Below are 10,574 nucleotides of genomic sequence, written 5' to 3'. Positions count from 1 at the left end.
CCGAAATATAGGGTAAAGTGTGTTAAAATTCTTATATCATCACTGAAATGGGCGAAAAACAGTAAAAAGTTTTCTAAATCGACCTCAAATCTTCTCCAATTGATAGTTTTTATCGGTAGACGGTCAAACAAACCAATTGCGGTTATTCTTTTAGGAATCGAAGAAAATTATTTTGAAGAATACCACAGTATTATATATGATAGTATGATTGATATGAGAAAGGCTTCATTTCACCACTAGGTGGATTAAAACAGGTTTTTCCTTTCAATTTGTTTTTAAACCTTTTTTTTTGCTGCTTTTCATGTACCTACTATTTTTTACTTGTAGTCTCAGAATTATTGGTGTGATCATTTGAAGAAAAAAGTTGAAGAAAGTTTAAAACAATTATTATTTATTTTTTTCTTTTACTAAGCTTTTATTAAATATTTTATATCGTTCATTTATTGTCGCTGTTGTTGTTTCTTTTACTGTTAACGAGAGTATCGACATTGTGAAAGATTTTCGGATTTATTTTCGTTTCTTATCATAGTACTACCCGTCTTGCGATACATTGGGTGTTAGTTTAGCATAGGAGAAAAGTTGTTTTTACATTATTAGCACACATAAACAGACACTATGAGTAACATGTTCTAAAAATAAGTTTTCGTGGGCACTAGCTCTACACATTTTGAACGTCCCACGACCAAAGAGTCTAACTGCTGTTGAAGGCATTTGACAGTTATAAAATGGACATAAATTGAAATAAAAGTAGTTTAAAAAATTTCCTTGGAAATTAGTTTGAAAGGTTTTTTTTCTTAAAAGCAAACAAAAATGTAGCGTGAGTTGAAATAACGGCTTCATCTTATCTATATATCAAATATAAACCTTATCATAAGTTCATTCTGTTCAAACCAATTTTTCGAATGGATTGCCAAGAAATTGACAGGAACGCACTAGTAAAATATTTGTTATGTTGATCAAAATATTGATTGAAACAAACTAATCCTTGGAGCAAAATTAATAATCTTGTTTTGAAACTTTTCTTTTGACACTATTTCTCTAAACAAAATCGTTGTGTGAAACCCAAATTTGATTGGTAATTTGAAATTAAAGGAGAATTTTTTTCCTTTACCCCTAGATTTATGCTAGGTTCACATACCTATTTTGACTAATTTTACTTGTCTTTGACTCATCAGTGCATAGCAGTTTATGTTGATCTGCTACCGCGAACTGACGACTCGATTTTTTCCTTATCCTCCAAATTATCACAATCTGTAGGGCTAGCAAGTCAAAATTTGTTTCGTCCGAGACATCCGTTTAGACATTATGCAAGTGTTTTGCAAATAGCATTAACTTTACGTCTGACTAGCGGTTTATGTTGAGCGGTCAGGTTGTCGTAGAAGTTCAACATAAACTGCTACGCACTGATGAGTCAAACACGAAACGTTAAGTGGGCCAAATTTGGTTATTTTTACAATTTTTTTCTCTACCTAAAGGGTGCCAATGGGATGTATGAATTAAACCGAAACAGTAAACCGAGTTTTACTCTATTGTATCATTCGAAATTTGATACGAAAATAATTACAATGCCTAAATGGATTCCGATTCAGGTACAATAACCGGTTCCTAGTCATAGTCATATTCAGTTTTTGCAACTAGATTGGAATTCAGTTAGAAATCGTATGAGTTCCGTTTCAAATTTCGAACGATTTAGTTGACTACAATTACGTTTCGAATCTGGTTGATTAAAAACTGCCCGTAAAATTAAGTTATAACTCGTTTATGGCTACTATTGGGTATTATTTCAGTTCGAAAACTGGCACTTTCGATTTAGAAAACAAAATAGATGCTTGCACTGATTTCGGGAATTCAATCCAGTAGAAATTTATCCGTATCTGACTTACAGCTCCGAGAATACATGATGAAGAGTGTTGAAAATTTTAAACCGCTATTTGTAGTGGCGAAGCAAAAGTCGTACGAATTCTTCAAAACTCGGTTCTAAACTATTTTAAATTGTATGTCTTTTTACCTGAGTTCCAAATAATTTCTAACATTCATTTCACGACTCTAACATAGGTATAGAATTTTGAGGAATTCTACATATATGGATTTAAAGATGTATATTTGAATATTCCATTAGTGACGTTTCACTAAATATTAAAAAATAAAATTGCTATCGCCATTTACAAGCCAGTTGTCAACATTAGCCAAATCGAAAACAACAATATCGATAAACTATTTGAGAACCTTTGACAAACACTAGAAAAACAAGAAAACATCAGAAGCATTGCGCTGTGACCGACAGATCAATGTTCAGTGTTATCAAGCGTAACCTATCATTTCCATCGTAGACGTTGGAAAGATTAATATCACACGCACACACAAAGCAAAGAGTCAACAAACAAGAATGTGAAAGATAACAGTAACACCTATTCGAGATGATAAGCAAGTGCAAGTAAGTTGTTCACGTCATTGTAAACCACGTATGATTGCTTCGGAATTGACGATAAAATATTAAAGTGAGTTTAAAACAGGTTTACCATGTGTTGAAGCAGAAAAGTTTGTCAAGCTTCCCATAAAAAAACATTATTCTGCAAGTGATTTGCACATATGGCTTGAAAGACACAATTTTAGAGAAACCCGGTATCTATTTTCTAAAGAGGAAAAATGCAGGACGCTTGCGCAAGATAATTCACCGGCGCGAAAATTAAAAACATATGGGCACTTAAGGGTTCGTTGGGCAAGATTTGTTCGACTGCTTGTTTTGAAAAACACTCGTTTCATGCATTTTTGGTAAGGTGCTGTTTGCTCATTACGAGAAAATGGATCAGGAATGATTTAACTCCAACAAGATCCTAGTCGTACTCCAGCACAAAACCAGCTACGAAGCTAATAATCAAAAGATAAAAAATGACTGTCCCGGAATGTATTTACGCACCTAGCTTTCAGAGAAAGTAATACAAAAGTGTTGGATAATTAGCTTTTATTCTACTTAATATTGTATTTAATGTTAATATTACACTAGTACAAACAGATTATCATTATTAACATTTGCTATCCAACAATTGTAGACTAGCTGGTGCACGTTTCGACCATTTTTAATTATTTTTTCAAACTTTCAGAGAAGATGTTTGGATATATGGTACCGGTCATGAGACGGCTAGGATGTAGACCATGCTCGATGTACGCTTTACCATGCCTAGTCGCGTGTTAGAGCTGTGTCTATCACAAGACTTAGGATGGCGAAATGGTAGCACGTATGCACGGAATGCATAAGAACGCAGGTTCGAGTCCTGTATCTGAGCGTATCGTTTTCCAAAAAATCATCTTTTCTGTAAGTTTTTCATTCATTTGGCTTCTCCAATATATGTTTCCACTCAGTCAAATTTACGTCGCGAATTTACGTCAAATCAACTAAAAATTAATATATCGATGACCATACCGCAAATTGGCGATTAGAAGTATTACTTGATCGTTGTGAGACGTCTGCGAGAAGCAATTCGTCGAAAAAGACCAGATTTGTGGGCAAACATTTCGTGGATCTTGCACCACGACAACGCACCTTCACACAATGCCATCGTTATCCGTGAACATTTGGCTAAAAACGAAACGAATACCATTCAGTAACCACCGAGTTCACCTGATTTGGCTCCCTGTGACTTTTTCCTATTTGGTTGACTCAAAAAACCGCTCCGGGGAACGCGTTTCAGCACCCGAGATGAGATTATGGCAAAAATCGCAGATGGCTCTGATGGCCATACCGTAAACTGAGTATAAAAAAATGTTTCGAGGATTGGATCAAGCGCTGGCATAAATGTGTTGCAGTTGATGGGGAGTACTTGTATTTCTAATTTTCTGAATAAATTCCGGGAACTTTTTGATCAAGGTAGTATTGTGACCACGATAAGTATTCGTAATCGAGTTTCACGTAGGTTTCGTCGTCCTTGATTATACAATTCGAATTTCCAGAAATCGTACCATTTTTTAACCATGGGCCTGGTCGCTATGCTTCTTGTTTCGAAACGCTACTTTTTATAGGTTAGAAGATTCAATCGTTCTATAGCACTAACACTTGACTTGTTTGGTCACATCCCGCACTGGAAGAAATGAGACTGAGTGCTGCTTTCAAATCTAGGAAATCCTTAGCTTTTATAATTCTAAATCCAACAAATTTTATTGTTGAATTATGGTTGAAATAAATTTTATTCATCTCTTTGCTCATGCTTTATCACCTAAATCAAATCTGTATGTGAACCAGGATCAGTGAAAGACGTATTGGGAGTGTGGAGCTTTTCACACTCGGAAGATTCCGCATGTTAAAATCGACCACCCGATATTCGGGAGAGTAATTGGGACATATTGAGGTTTGTGATTGTTCCTTCTGTAATAATTGTACCTGTTAAAAATTAAAAAAAGAGTCTTACTTGATCTTACTCTTGTTCTTCACTCACTACTACTTTACTCTTCCTCACCGTCTATTTTCACTCACCACTCGGACGAAATCTGTTCAACCGGAAAACTAGAAAGGTACACACTAAGAAAATTTCGCAGAATTCGGTAATTTTTTAGCGAATTTTCAACAGCTGAACGTTCGTTAATTAAATTGATTACCGATCGTTCGGTAATTGCTGAACTGTCAAACAACTACTGAAAACTGTAAACCAAATGGATCTAACTGATTGTTCGGTAATTTTTTGTTTCTTTGTTTGTTTTCCTTTGGTTAAAATTCTGGATTTTTCATTCCACGAAAAAGGGGTAAAATGTTTTCCGGCTAACCGAAATTATGAGCGCCTTCCAAAAACTGCACAATCCGTCGAGTTCACCAGAAATTACCCTCGAACGATTTGTATAGGCAACAAGTGAAAAAGTGATTCATTATTTTCTGCCTATAAGTAAACAAAAAGTTTTTAGTGGTTCTAATGTTTTAAAAACTTTAGCACCTGTACCTCAATTCATTCGATGTACTCTTCAAGAATTTTTTTGTTTGGTTAATAAAAAGACACTTACTGAAAATTTTAATAACTGTTTGACAGTTAGTTTAACGACAATCAGTTTTGACAGAAGTTCGGTTATTGGAAGATAATTTTACCATGCGGACAGTATGGTTTTTACCGTACTCGGCGGCTATTCAGATTTACCGTATGAATTGTATATCTATTTACAAAATTCTGTAACGAAAATTTACGTCAAACTGATCGTCCGGTGAAAAATTGCATAATTATTGTAAAATTTAACTCATGTACCGAAATATTGGTAATTTCTATAGATTACCGAAATTTCTAGTCAAAAATATTACCGAACAAAGGAATTAATTCTTAGTGTGTACACACTTAAACTTTTTTACTTAATCTTGGCAAGAAAACGCCGAAATTTGCACAGCCGAATGCTCGGCAATCGTCTCGGTAAATGTATAATTACTAAGAAAACAATCCTAAATTTTTTAACTGTCAATTATTGCCGAACTTGTCAGCAGTAATTTTCAGTAAGCTCGGCAAAGGCGATCAGGATTGAATCAACAATTGCCGAATCATCAGTAATTGAACATACAAAGGATTTTTCTTTATTATAGTATGAAATGAATATCACAATAGCTAAAGTTGGAGAAAGCGTGTGTTTTATTGATGTTCATTTAAATTCAGCATACAAAACACATTGGCTAAAAGCAATTATTTCTAGTGCTTCTAAACACCTCACTATACCTGGAAATAAGCAGATATTTGTATCTTCCAAATCTACTCATTGGTTGTCAGAAATCGCTGTTCTGTGACGACACAAGTCTGTTAGCCACAGGTAGAAATCTAAGAGTGATCTGCAGTCGCCTACAAAGAAGTTTGAATATTTTCAGTGATTATCTGTCAAAATGGAAAATTAAACCAAATGCAGCAAAAACGCAATTAATTATTTTTCCTCATAAGCCAAGAGCTTCTTTTCTTAAACCAAACAATAATCACATTCTCAAATTGAATGGCTCGGAATTGACATGGTCTGATCAAGCTAAATACTTAGGTTTAACGTATGACAAAAAACTCACTTTCAAGGATCACATTGAAGGAATCCAGGCAAAGTGTAATAAATATATTAAATGTTTATATCCTCTTATAAACAGAACTTCTAAACTTTGTTAATTTATAAACAAATTTTCAGACCAGCCATGCTTTATGCAGTATGCAAATGATTTTGAAGCGTCCTGCCTGGTTTAGTACAAATGAGTTACACAGACTCACAAATATAGAACCATTAGATGTAATGTCATTTAATATTATAAGCAAATTTCCACAAAAATCGATGAAATCTTCAATTGAATCGATTCGCTCTCTGTATTAGTTAGTAAGTTAGTATATAAGTTCCTTTTCCCCATTACACAATACAGGTAGGTTTAGAATTTTCACTACACAAAAATCTCAGAATTGCGGAAGCAAATAATGTCCTCATGGTAATAACCAAATCATATATATATATATATATATATATATATATATATATATATATATATATATATATATATATATATATATATATATATATGTATATATATATATATATATATATATATATATATATATATATATATATATATATATATATATATATATATATATATATATATATATATATATATATATATATATATATATATATATACATATATATATATATATATATATATATATATATATATATATATATATATATATATATATATATATATATATATACATATATATATATATATATATATATATATATATATATATATATATATATATATATATATATATATATATATATATATAATAGGGTTGAAAAGTCACCACTTGTGGTCGAACACCCAATTTAAATCTTAACAATTTAATTTTAACTCATATTCCATTAAAATTTATTATTAAAAAAAAGCAGATATTTGTGAGTATATATGAAAAGAGATTTATTTTACTTATTTTTGCATGAAATAAAGAAATCTTTTTCCTTGATCCAATTTATATGTTCTCCACCTCCAAACTCGGCGACGTGGTGCTTTGCGAAACCGACAAGAGACATTAGATGACAAGTGTTTTACCGAGTTTCATTAAGAGCTAACACTTTGTTCGAAATCTCGGCAAACGGATGTGCTGATCTCGGTATATTTGTTGTTTGCTGACAAGTTCAGCATAATATTAAGCCAAATTTCGGAAAATTGCATGTAGAATAATGAAGAATCGGTAAAATGTCGTGTTGCCGATGCAATTCGGTATTTCAATATACCGAGCTCGAGAATCTGTTTTACACACTTAAATTTTATTGCTGAATCTTGGCAAAAAATTCTGCTATTGGCACAGTGCCTAGTGCTCGGCAATCGTTTCGGCGAAATGTGTAATTACTGAGAATCTCGGAAATCTTAAATTCATCGACTGTCAAGTATTGCCGAACTTGTCAGTAGAAATTTTGCGTTTTGTTCGAGAAAAGCGACCAGGATTGAATCATGAATTGCCGAGTCATCAGTAATCGAACATAGAAATAATATTTCTTTATTATTATATGAAGAAAATGCCAGAAAAGCTAAGATCGGAGAAAGAGGGTACTTTATTATGCTCATTTTAATCTAGCACACAAAAAAGAAATCATCACGACTAAAGCCAACTTTTTCTAGTGCTCCTCAACACCTCTACTTGGAAATAAACAGATATTAATAAGTAGATTTGCAGAGCAGATAGTTTTTGATTTCACTTATCTTATCTTATGCTTTGCACAATCGAAAAGAGTCATTAGATGACAAGTGCTGCACCGATTTTCAGCAAAAGCTAACTCACTGTTCGAAATCTCGGCAAACGGATTTGCTGATTTCGGTATATATTTGTTGTTTACAGACCAGTTCAGCATAATATTATTCCAAACTCCGGCGCGCTTTACCGAGATATCACTATTTTACTGAACAATCTGTAAAATGTCGTGTTGTCGATCTCATTCGGCATTTCATTATGCCGAGCTCGAGAATCAGTTTTAAAAGTGTAAGTGTGTAATAGAAATGTTGGAGAAACCAACTTTTAATCGAGATTCCGGAGAAATTATCAGCCCTAACTTATGGCATAAATTGCCCTTATGAAAAAAGTGTTATGAGATTGTTTGAAAGACAAGAGAGAGGTATCATACCACTAGGTTGATTAAAGGACTATTCACACATATCCGGTCCGGTTCAGTGCCGGCACGACACCGTGAACGGATACTGATATTATTTCATTTGTTTTCTATCCGCACATTCACACCTATCCGGCATCGTGCCGTTTTAGCGCAGCTCGCCGTCAGTGTCGCTTCCGTCCGGCAAACTCAAATTCGTCGTCGCCAATATTTTTTTATTTCCACTGAAATCGGTATGTCCCTGCATTTGCCATGCCGGAACGGAAGCGGCACGGATAGAAAACGCGCAAAGAAAACGAATGAAATAATATAAGCATCCGTACACGGAGTCGTGTCGGCACTGAACCGGACCGGATATGTGTGAATAGTCCTGTATTCGTTCAAACTGAAGGAAATGGGAAAATCGTTCAAAAATTTACCAAATACATGTGATATGTCAGAAGAATCATCATCGCGTTACCTCGTGGTGACCACGCTGATTGAAGTCTTCAATAAGAAATTTGCCGGAATCACTTTGAAATAAAGGACTATTCACACATTTCAGTTCCGTGACGGTTCAGTGAAAGTGCTTTCAGTGCGCCGTCAGTGTTCTTTTTTTATCGGAACCCTTCCGTTCCGTTTCCGTGCTGTTTCCGTTTCGGCACAGCCAATGGAATGACATACCGACTTCAGTGAAAATAAAAAAATATCGGTGACGACGAATTTGAGTTTGCCGGACGGACGCTACACTGACAGCGAGCTGCACTGAAACGGCACGGTGCCGGATAGGTGTGAATGCGCGCATAGAAAACGAATGAAATAATATCAGTATCCGTGCACGGTGTCGTGCCGGCACTGAACCGGACCGGATATATGTGAATAGTCCTTAAAGTTGTAACATTTCAAATTTTACAGACCATGTCAGCAGATGTTTCGTAATGTTTTATTGGATTTGCAGGAATACACTAGTTTGTTGACAGACGACTATAAAGTGGTTAAATTTTACAGATTGTTCAGAGAAAATAATCACCCCGATTCTGCAATCCGACGGATTTGTGATACGAACGAATCTACACTTTCGTTTGAGTTCGAATTTTGCATTCTTTATTCCGTTCGACTTGTATGATTCGATCGACTCTCGTTCGGAACACTTGAAATTTCGAACACTAACCATCAAAGCTGTCAACACTACTTACACGTTCTATATTATTTATAATATTCATTTCTTAGTAAACGAAACCGTCACACTTGTATAAACAAATTAGAACGATTCTAAACCGAACAGAAGTAATACGTACGCAAGTCGATCGAGTAATGTTCAAAAATTTAACAACTCGGACGAATGATATTCGAGTTCATACCCAACTCGAACGGAATGCAGAATGGAAATTGCACATTCGTTCGGAATATTTCGAATCGATCGACGTACAGAATAGGAGTAAATATTTTACAGATTGTAACCGTAAAAATTATTACTGAACACCAAAAAGCTAAATTTAGTGTGATGTAAATATTTGATAACAAATGCATTGATGTGGGGTGATAACAAACGCATCGATGAGATAAATGAAGGAACTAAGACGCACTTGTGATATATGTGAATTCGATTGATCGATTGATTAGCCTTACTGTATGGCATCTCGTCATCGTATTGAGAAATTTTCGATCCAATATATTAAATTGAGAAGAGATAGACGAATCGATTATTATATCAACAATGGTTCGTTTTTTCTTGAAGTGTGCTAACGGGAGTTTGTCCCAAGAGAAAAAAAAATAGCAAGATAATTTTCATCAGAAATTTAATTTCTCATCGTTGGAAGCCTATCATTCGAGTAACCTTTCTCACGGATAATAAACAGCTAGTTGTCCTTCGATCCAAGAGCTGAGAAAATGCGCCTTCTTCCCTTTCTTCCGCATGCACCACATCGAAGATGTCTGGCAGGTGCGCCTGCGCATTGTCCGGCGTTAACCACGTGCAATTCACGGATGTGCCTATTCGAGCACAGCAGCAGCACCAGCAGCCTCACCCACCGTCATGTCGCATGAGGAAGAAGGATGTTTGATCGTTTGCCACGGTCCTTGCGCAGACTGGTGATAGCCAGGCTGAGATAGAGCGGCAGTAACAGAGATGTGCGAGGGGTAGGTCTTACTTCGGAGTAACTTCTACCGACCCAAACCCGTTATCTATTGAGGCAGAAACAGAAGCTAATAGAAAGTGGGAAGTGGGTGAGAGTGTGTTTATGCTTCCGCGTCGTGCCTCAAGGATTTTTGTCTGTGGCGTCGGCAGCGCACAACGGGCGGTGCCTGTACCGGGAGACGGCTTTGATGAAATGTTTTGACCTCGCTCGTTCGGTGTTTCGCTCCTCGAATAATAAGAGAATGATGCTTTTGCTGGGAGCGGAACCTTTTTCAGGATGGTAACGTTCAGTGGAGCGAGTGAAGATGATGGCAAAGTTTTGCTCATATCAGTTGAATGTTATAATTTATCAAAAGCATGAAGCATG

This window comes from Malaya genurostris, chromosome 2 (genome assembly GCF_030247185.1).
Source record: "Malaya genurostris strain Urasoe2022 chromosome 2, Malgen_1.1, whole genome shotgun sequence".
Classification (NCBI taxonomy): Eukaryota; Metazoa; Arthropoda; class Insecta; order Diptera; family Culicidae; genus Malaya; species Malaya genurostris.
The sequence above is the reverse complement of the archived record's forward strand: the minus strand, read 5'-3'. Positions refer to the sequence as shown.